Source organism: Microcebus murinus, chromosome 14 (genome assembly GCF_040939455.1).
Source record: "Microcebus murinus isolate Inina chromosome 14, M.murinus_Inina_mat1.0, whole genome shotgun sequence".
Taxonomy (NCBI): domain Eukaryota; kingdom Metazoa; phylum Chordata; class Mammalia; order Primates; family Cheirogaleidae; genus Microcebus; species Microcebus murinus.
Genome location: NC_134117.1, coordinates 22333508 through 22344367, shown reverse-complemented (window position 1 = coordinate 22344367; position 10860 = coordinate 22333508).

Here is a 10860-nt window from a genome sequence, read left to right as displayed (position 1 = left end):
GGAAAAGCAGGATAGCAGATTTTCACTATGGGCGTGTGTGTGGGGGGGTGGGTCTACATCGGCTGTCCCAACCACAGGACACAGAGCAGAGGGGTTGAGTGAGACAGGCAGAAATGTATGGTCTTCTCTATTTAAATGGTATGATGGGAGACATCAAGAATAGGAGATTTCAACCCATTTGTTAAATTTTGTCAACTTCTTTTTCAGAACCTTTGCAATGTTCCTGTCTTGGTGTTATTTTTTATTTTTAGTGAGGTATAATTCGCATGCCATGAAATTCACCCACTGTGCATGTGCAATTCAACGAGTTTTAGCAAATGTACAGAGTTGTACAACCATGACTGCAGTCCCAGTTTAGAACATTGGTTGAGTATTATCCTGTTTCTCTGAATAATTAGCTTGAATGCTTCTTGGAGGGGCTTGCCAGGTGCAGCAGGAGGGTGCACCGTCAATCTTGCAGGGAGAATAAACCGAAGAAATGAAGTTGGAGGGGTGGCCTGGATGGGAAGCTTCGTTTAGGAAGGAAGGATGACCCTGACCCAGGGACCATGCCAACCCCGTTACGTGTATTATAGCATTTGATCCTAACAGTAACTCAGTACAACAGGCAATCTTATTATTCCCACTTTACACATGGAAAAACTGAAGCTTACAGAGGTTGAGTAGCTTGTACAAGGTCTTGCTGCTAGGAAGTGGCTGCGCTGGGATCTGAACCCATCTGGACTGTGGAATTCGCATACTCAAACCATTACCCTAGGGTGCATTTAAAAACTTTGGTCTGGAGTCTAGACACTACTGTAAGGTGACTTAAAATGCAACAGATCCTGATGACATGCTTAAGACCTCTAATCTGGTGACTCTTGATCAATCTGAGTTTATTAAAATGGAAAATGTGCCCCTAGCTCTAATTGATCCTAATTCTACCTATACCTGGTTTCACTTCATCTTGGCTTTGGCTCCACCTGGAAAAACAAACACCACAGGGCTTTGTCTACTCTGGGGTTCGTGCTCTGACCCTCACTCGGCACAAGGCACCAAATGGCTGGTGCCTTCTCCCGTGCAGAGGAATAAAGGAACCTGAAAATACACTGCTATTTCAAAAAGAGCCTGCCTGCCACGAAAGTAGTGGTGTTTCATGATACTACTGTATTTCTTCCTCCCTTTCAAAATCAATCTTTAGATTGTAGGCCTGAAAACCAGGTGCCACTGTCTTCTAATGGTATGCCAGGGGTTAGAAACGGAATGCTACACACCACTTAACATGTGAAATATGATTTATCCGTTGGGCATATGTGGAAAAAATGAAAAGAAAATTCCAACAACAACCCTTCTGTTGAGTTTTGAAATGTAAATGTTTGCTAATGCTTTGCCGAAGACAGCTTCACTTGGGCTGAGAGCTATGTGTAAAGAAACATTAAAATGCATCATTTGCTCAGGGCTAAAAGTCATCAGCTTGTGATATTAATGCCCTTTAAAAAATAATTTGACGGCATGAAATCAGAGCATGCCTTGTGCAAAGGATTGGCTCTTGTCAATTTTCTCATGGATCTACTGAGCTATAATTGCATTTAGATCTTGCCAAAAATGAAAGTGTTCTTTTCTTCCCTCCACCTCTTTCATTTGCTGGAAAAGAGGTAAGGGGGTTAACTCTGATTTCTTCTGGTGTGAAGGAGCCTGGCCCTGTAGGCTGGAACTTGCTGGCTTCTCCATCTAAGGCCAGAGGTTCCCAGCAGGGCTCATCTGGGCAAGTGCTCGGAAGGGGTGAGGGCTCCGGGCATCTGTAAGAGCTGACTAACTAGATTAAGGCCACTTGGGCTGCAAGTGACAAACACCTTTCTCAAACTGGCTTAAACAACACATCTTTAAGGACATAAAGGGTAACTCACAGAGTCTAGGGATGGGAATGAGGTCGAACCTTAGCCCACCTGGAAGCAGGGGCTCAATCTGCCAAGAATCTCAGTGTGTCCCCTGGGTGTGCCTGGGGTGGGCTGTGGCCACTGACAGCTCCTGGGATGGAGGCTGGATGGGGGCAGGGGGCAGACAAAGAGGAGGTCGATTCCACCGAGCTCTGGCCTTCCCTTCCTGTCTCTTCTGGAGCAACCCCACTTTCTCGGGAGGGGTGTGGTATCAGATTCCATGGGAAATAATGAGTCTCTTGTAAGGAAAGAAATTGGAAATAACTGAACTAGATAATTCCTTGGCCTCCTCTCAGACGTGATAGCTTTGAGGAATCGGCCTCCAGGAGATTCTTGGCAAAAGCATCACAACAACTTGACATTCACAAGAGACACGTGCGGTACTTGCAGAATGAGCCGTCTCTCCACTGTGTGATTATTTGCGTGGCAACACAGAGCACCTGTTAGGCACTGGGGCAACATGCATAGATAAGGCGCAGAGCTGGCATTATTTGGGGGTGTCTGGGGGTTCTTACGGGTGGCTGAGAGTTCCCAGGACATGCTTCATCACTCATGGCAACTGCACTTTCCTTTTTTCTTTTTTATTAAAAATTAAATAGATTCTTTAAATATATATATTCATATATATATATACATATACATATACATATTCATGCATTTATTTTATTCATTTATTTGACACATATTTATTGAGCCCCTACTAGGGGCTCCAGGCTCCGGGGATAGAGCTGTGGACAAAACACAATCCATATGCCGCCCTCATGCAACTTGCCTTCTTGAGGGACTGGGCAGCAACTGCTCCTGCTTTCCGTCCACCCGATTTGTGGCTGCGATTCCCCCTCTCCCACTGGCAGGAGCGTGCCAGGGACATTTATTTGTTCCTCAACATGCGTAGCCTTGGTCTTTAGCAAGCTGGTCAATCCTATAAATAAGTTTGGAAGGTTTAGAGTGGTGATTCTCACAGTGTCGTCTGGAAACTCTTCTGAGTTATTTTTTACAATAACACCAAAACACTTGTCTCTTTAAATCTCTGTCATGAATGAACAGTGGAGTGATCCAAAGGCCACGCGATGTGTGATATCAAAACAGATTGAATGGAAAAGCAGATATATGGCTCCAACCGCCTTCTATTAAGCCAACCGTTAAAGAGATTTGCAAAACATATCAAACAGTACTACTCATTCCACTATTTAAAAAAAATTTGCAAAATGTTATTTTTCATAAAAAACCACCTATTATATTTACATGTTATAAGTTTGTGTTAAGGTGTAATTAGTTCATTGTTATTTTTAAATGAATTAACTTCCTTTAAAAAATGTCTCAGCTTCACTCTCTAATATGGTAAACATCAGTAGATGTAACCCATGCAAAGAAAAGTTATTTGGGGTCCTTAATTTTTAAGAGGGGAAAGGGGTCTCTAGACCAAAAACTTTGATATCTGCTGGTTTAGACACGAGTATTGTACACACGGCCTATCAGTCAGCGTTCGCAGTAGCAATGGCATTCATTGAAAGGATCTTAGGGGAAGAATTATAAGAAAACCACAGGATGCCAGGTGCTCACCCCTCCGCTGCTGGAGCTGCCACTGCCCCGGGAACTGGAGGTTGCCAGTGCTGCCGTGCTCTCCGCCGTCCCCATTCTTTGTGTTCCCAGCTCATGTGAGGTCTGGGATGGGGCATCTCACCGTGGAGCCTAGGTCATGGCCCAGGGCTCCTGCAGAGGGAGAAGAGCCTACCTCACACCCAGAGCCCAGTGTGGAAAGTGCTGGGCGGCTAAAACCCTGGAAAAGTTCCTCAAAACCTGGTGTGTTTCAAAGAATTTCCCAGGGCTCCAACTGCCCTCTCTAAACACATCCCTTGTGAAGTCTGGGGAGCAGGAGGCAGAGGCCTCAGACTTAGCCTCTGGCTAAGTCTCCTGTGTGCTTTTGTCTCCAGACCTAGGGATCCGTTGTGGCTGCTGATGGGCAGGGAACATGGATGGACAAAGTTCCCCTATGCCCTCGGCTTACTCTGCCTTTCTAGGAGATGGGGAGGAAGGAACTTAACAGTACAGTACATCAATTCAGAGCTCAGGATTTCTGGAATCAGACAGACTGGGGTCCAAATCTTGGATCTGTACTCTGTTTCCCTGGAGACAGCTGTTTTTGTTTTTGTTTTTGAGACAGAGTCTCACTTTGTTGCCCAGGCTACAGTGAGTCCTGTGGCGTCAGCCTAGCTCACAGCAACCTCAAACTCCTGGGCTCAAGCAATCCTCCTGCTTCAGCCTCCCGAGTAGCTGGGACTACAGGCATGAGCCACTGTGCCCGGCTGACAGCTGTTTTTGGACAGGGGCCAGGAGGCCATGTCAAGCAGACATGAGGGAGACAGGAGGAAGACAGGGAGCAAGAGCAGAGCTGGTGGACGAGGGCTTCGTCCACTTAATGAAGCGGCGTGTTCCATGCAGCTGTCTCTGTGATGTGCTCTCTTGACTGGTGTTTTCACGACTCAGAGTGACAGGGCAGCTCCTCGAGGGGTAGGGAGGATTTGGACCTGGCTCGAGATGAAATGAGGTGGAAGACTCTCCCTTTGCTGCCACCCTGGGACTCCCCAGGCCAGTTCTGGATCCCTTCTGATCAGGGAGCCGGGGGACATCCTGCCGGTTAGAGCTGGTGACCGCTCTGGCTGTGGGTATGCAGGAATGTGCGGGACACAAGCGTCAGAGATCCGTCCCCTTCTTTCCTAGGGAGAAGGGATAAGAAACTAGACAAGAAAATCATGGGCGACAGTGTGGGCAGTGGGATCCTGAGAACAGAACCGCTCTTGGCCAGAGTGAGCAGGGCTGTGAGCTCGTGGAGGGCAGGGGCCACACGTGACTTGTTTCCGTGGCACCTGGCAGAGTGCCTCGCAGGATGGATGACTGTTGGTGGGATGGATGGACAAACCACCACAGCACACAGGCAGCCCAATCAGGTCCCTGGCCCCTGCTTCCCGTCCCAACACCCTCTCCCTCACCCAGTGTTCTCATACCAACACCTGGCCCTCCAGTCTGCAGGAAATTGCCTCCAAAACCATTTCCCACAAAGATGTCAGACTGAATGTTCTTCCTTTCTCAAGGGTGCTTGAATTTTAAAAGAAACGATGAAGAGGGCAATGCATTATCTAGATTGGTAATTCTCTAATGCAATTTTCTCTACATGTTTCCTCAAGATTTTAATTAATACTCTGTACAACTTTTTACTAAATCCTTTGTCAAGTGAATTTGGGAATCCTTGGACATAACAGCTCCTTCTTGAAGATTTAAAATGCACAGGAGCATATTAAAAGCTCTGAAAAGTCCTGTGGGTTGTTTTTTTAAACCTGTTTTTTTTTTTAATAATGGTTTTATTGAGATATGGTTTATACACAATAAAATTTACTCTAAAGTGAGGGTGCAGTTTAATGAGTTTTGACAAATGTACACACTCATGTAACTAACACCACAATCAAGATATGGGACATTTCGTTAAGCCTAAAAACATCCTTTATGGCCCTTTGTAGTCAACCCTATTCCCCGGCTCTCAACCCCTAGCAACTGCTAATCTGTTTTCTACAACTAGAGTTTTACCTTTTTCTAGAATTTCACAAAAATGGAATCATACAGTAAGTGAACTTTTGTGTCTCTATGTTCTTGCCCTTAGCATATTTTTTGAGGTTCGATCATGTGTTCATCAGTAGTTTGTTCCTTTTTATTGCCAAGAAGTACTTCATTGTATGGATGTATCACTGTTAATCCACTTAACAGTTGATGGAAGTTTGGGTTGTTTCCAGTTTTAGGTGATTAAGAATAAAACTGCTATGAACATTTGTGTACGTCGGACGTATGGATGTATATTTTCACTTCCCTTGGGTAAACAACGAGGAGTGGAATTGTTTCGTTTTATCCAATGAAGGGACACTTAAATTGAATATCTGTTAATGAATATTCTGAAAAATACAATTCGGGACACATGGCTCAAATATCGGGCCTGTCAACACCACCGAGGCTGTCACCCTCCCTGTCTGCAGGCGAAGCTAGGATTGCCGTGCCTGCCCCTCGTCAGGCAGACGTTGGGAAGGTGAGTGGGGTGACCTGGGCTTGCCAGGCAGAGCTCAGCCTGAGAGGGACTCAGGATCCGTACGGGGCCCGTGAGTCGGCCTCAGAACGGTGGTGTCTCCTCTTGCCTGACAGCACAACCTCAGACTCTAACTCACTCTGTCACAGTCTCTGCAGTGACGCTGTTTTGGAAGCCAGGGCCCGTCCCCTTCTCACTGTTTCTGAGTAAAGAGGCAAAGGAGGCTTCGCAGCTGTGGCTCGCGAATGCCATCCTTCTCCTCGGCAGATGGTGGAGGAGAGAGGCTAATTGAGAACTCCTGTAGCATATGAAACAAAACCAGCCAAAGGAACCCGCAAGGTAAATGATATTATTATCAGGCGAGTAAAGGAAACAGCATCTGTCCCTGATGCAGCGGGCACCGGGGGGAGGATGCTGGCCAGGCGGCTGCTCCCTGGGCCTCGCGGGGACGTGGGTCCCACCCAGGGGCACCAGGAGTTGAAGGCTCAGCACACGCCCCCGTTTGCTCTCACCTGGAGAGGCGAACGGTTGGGAGGGCTGAGCTAGGTCCAGGATTTAAACGTTTAACGAGCACCCTGATCTTCCTTTTATTTGTTGTGGGACTGTCTGGACAGACTTTCCCTTGTGATTTTACAAGTTTGTCGATCAGTTAAGGTTGGAAAAGAGATGTCGCTCACTCCACCTCCATGCTCTCTGACGGGGCGCGGTACCCGGGAGCGGCCTGAGATGAGATGATCTCGTCCAGGGGCCTCGTGTGTACGTGCCTTTTGCAGCCAACACAGAGAGCTTAAGTGCCCCTTTCCTGGCCTTTAGGCCACTCAGCTCTCAGGTTCCACAAACATCTGGAGAGGAACAGGGAAGAGACAGTTCTTCCTTGTGGTCACATTCCACAGGATTCTGTGGTTTTGTTGAAAGAGTGTTAGCTTCTAGATTCAGACCCTGGCTCCTGGCTCTGCCACTGACTCACCAAGGCCAGGCCCCTTTCCTGTGCCTTGGTCTCCTCCTCTGTAAGATGGGGGCATATACCCACTTTGGTGGTGTTGAGAGGAGTATATACGACACAGTATCTTACGTGGATACAACTGTGCCTGGCACGTAGTAGCTGTATAATAAACAGGAATTCATAGCCCCACTTTCCGGGACCCTCCCCTGTAAGTCCACGCAGGAGCGCTGTGTGCTTGGCCAGGAGGAGTGTAGGAGGAAGGTGGGGAGGAGAGTACTTGGGGAAGAACACTTTGCAGTGAGGTGTTCCTCTACTGGGACCCCTCTCTCACAATCCCAGACTCCTAAAACCTCAGCCCCAGAAGTCCCCTTGGAGGACTTTTATTCAGCTTTTCATCCCATGCTGCAGAGGACTTTCCAAAGTCCTTGCCGAATGCCATCCAGAGTTCCCTGGAACACCTGCAAAATAGTGCAGTGGGCATGGGCGTGGCCTCCACCACGTCCTACTCCACAACCCTGGGCTAGTTCCTTACCCTCTCCCTGCCTCGGTTCCCTCCACCGTAAAGCGGGAACAATGACAGTATCGACCTAGCGGGATTGCTGTAAGGGTGAGTTAATACCTATAAGGTGCATAAAGAGGTCCTTGGAAAGAGTAACCTCTCAATAAATACCAACTTTAAAAACTGTTATCATTGCCATAACCTTTTAAGGGATGAGGAACTTGCTATGGCTGGTTATAACCCAAAACCTCCATGGCACTTTATACTTTAGAATAAAGTATAAAATCCTTATTGTGGTTTATAAAATCCTTTACAGTCTGACCCCTGACTACTTTGCCAAATATATCTTACACCCCCTCCCATCTTTCCCTGTCTTCTGCCTTTCTTCTGCCTCGGGGCAGCTTTTGGTTCAGGAAAGAAAGCTGTCTCTGTCTTCATGAGATTTCCACTTAGGGGGTCTATTTATCATCCTTCCTCTGCTCAGATTTTAACTTTTTTTTTTGGAGAGCTTTCATCTGTTCCCTGGGTCTCTTCCTCTTTCACACTTAGCCCTTTATACCCAAGAGAATAATTTTAGGTAAAACCATACGAAACTGTGGTTTTGCACATTACAAACTGCCAAATGTCAGCAATTTCATATGATTCAGCCTGACATTAGGCTACAGAAGCAGCACCATCTTTGGGTCCCTGAGTCACAGTCCTCACAGTCACTGTGAGTATCTGACTCCAGGGCCCTTTCCCAGGTCTGAGAGGGTGCCTGGGAATCTGCATTTCTAACCCTGTGTGCACTGACAGCAGAAAGAGCACTGGTCTGGGAACCAGGAAACCCAGGTGCAACGACCAATCCTGTATCTAGCTGGCCATGACAGCTTGGGCAAGTCACGTCCTATCTCTAGATCTCAGCTTGCTTTTATCTCTACAATGAGAGTTTTAAGAAAGTGATCTCTAAGATCTCTTCCAACTATGAACTTCTGTGGTTTATGAAATGCTAGGGGATGCCCACTAGGAGTTGAAGTTCACAAAAAACAGCTGAAACCCACAGGAAGATTGCTCTTGTTGGGAGATTCAGGCCAGGCAAAGAGGCAGGGCAGTGTAATGCGGAAGATAGCGCAACATGGTGACGTAGGTGGTATCACCGTGGAGTAAAGGGTTAATTGCAAACGTCAATCACTGCTCCAGAAGCAGCAAAGGGAAGCCTCTGTGGATAAGGTGCGCTTCCTAAGGGAAAGGAGGAGTTTTTGGCGGGTCTTGGGTTGAAAAAAGGAAGATTCTTTTTGTCTTCTTTTTCTCTTTGTTATTCCCAGCACTGGCTCCTAAAATTTCAGCAGCCTTAAGGTACTTCCTATGATCATTTGCTCACTCATTCATCTATCCATTCATGAATACACATCGGGAGCTCACATACAGTGAACGAGACCATATTAGTCCCTGCCCTTGTGGTGCTTAACATTGTGATGGGAGATCAGACAAACATTAGACAAATAAAAACATGAGTTGTTGTGTTGTGAAGAGAATGAAAACAGGACGAGGTGGTAACTATGTGGTTTCTTTGGTTTGGGGGCAGTGGTCAGAAAAGTTCTCTCCAAGGACACGACATTTAAGCTGAGACCTGAAAGTCAAGAAGAAGACAACTGGGACAAGATCAGGAGAAAGAGTGCTCTAGGCAGAGGAAGCTGCCAGTGCCGAGGATGTGGGGCGGGAATGAACAGGAACAAAAGAAAGGCAGAAGAGGGGGGGAAAGGCAGGAGGGGGTGCAAGATACATTTGGCGAAGTAGGCAGGGGTCAGATGGTAAAGGATTTCATAAACCAGAATAAGGATTTTATACTTTATTCTAAGTGCAATAGGGAACCATTGAATGGCTTTAAGAAGAGGAACAAAATGATTTGACTTATGTTTTTGAGGGATCTCTCCAGGCACAGAATGAAGAATGATTGTAAAGAGGCTGGAGTGCAAACAGGATGCCTGGCGAGGATGTTATTGCAGCAAGCGGTCCAGTGAGGGATGATGATGGCACTGACTAGAGCGGGCAGCACCCGGTAAACGGGGCACAGGTGTTTAACCCACCCCAGGCAGAGAGGCTGGGAGAGAGAGACAAGCACATAAAGGAAGGTCTCAATATTTAAATCAATGTTCCCCAAATAATTTTTTCCTGCCCTAGTGGGAAAATTGCACACTCACGAGAATAGTATATCAATTCAGCAATTCTCAACTGGGGTTCCCTGGAAGGTGTGACAGCATATTATTGCTGGAGGAATGTGGGGACATATCCTACCCCAGCACCCCACCAACTGCCACATGATTTCATATCATGACTGTGTGTATGGGCCCAGGGTAGCTGCTCAAAGTGACAGGCAACAATGACATATACAGCCCAGTTTGACCTACTGAAAGCTTGTTCCTTGCTGTTTTGACTTCTCCAAAACATTTTGATTTCATATTTGTAAAGAAAGTCATTCTTATTAGAACAATAAAAATATTAATTTTTTGTTAAAAATGATTTTATGGAGCAAATTCTGTGAAGTAAATTTAATTCCTTGATCATTTTTTTAATCTGATGCATCTAAACATTTTTAATCATTTTGGTTTTCATTTCTACTTTTATTATGAGAAATTCTATATATATTTTACAATAAATATTTATCACTCAGGATTTTAAAAATATTTATTTTTGTTGAAAAATGTATATATATATTATGTGCAACATATTTTGAAATATGTATGCATTGTGGTATGGCTAAATCAAGCTAATTAACATGTATATTACCTCATATACTTTTTTGTGATGAGAATACTTAAAATCTACTCTTTTAGCAATTTTCAAAAGTATAATATATTGTTATTAACTATTGTCACTATAAGGAACTATATATCTCTTCAACTATTCCTTCTAACTGAAATTTTGTATCCTTTGACTGACATCTTCCTAACCCCTACTCCTAGCTCCTGTAACCATCATTGCACCCTCTGCATCTATGAGTTCAACTTTAGATACCATGTATAAGTGAGATTATGTAGTATTTGTCTTTCTGTGCCTGGCTTATTTTATTTAACATAGTGGCTTCCAAGTTCATCCATGTTGTCACAAATGACAGTGTTTCCTTCTTTTTTAGGCTGAATAATATTCCATCGTGTATATGTGTGTGTGTGTGTGTGTATATATATATATATATATACACACACACCACATTTTCTATATACATTTATTTGTTGGTGGACACTTAGGTTGATTCCATATCTTGACTATTGTGAATAATTCTGTAATAAGCATGGGAGTACAGATATCTTTTTGACATACTGATTCATTTCCTTTAGATACATACTCAGTAGTAGGATTGCTGGACCATATGGCAGTTCTATTTTTCGTTTTGTTTGAAGAACCTACATACTGTTTTTCATAGTCTCTATATTAATTTACATTCATCCGAAGAGTA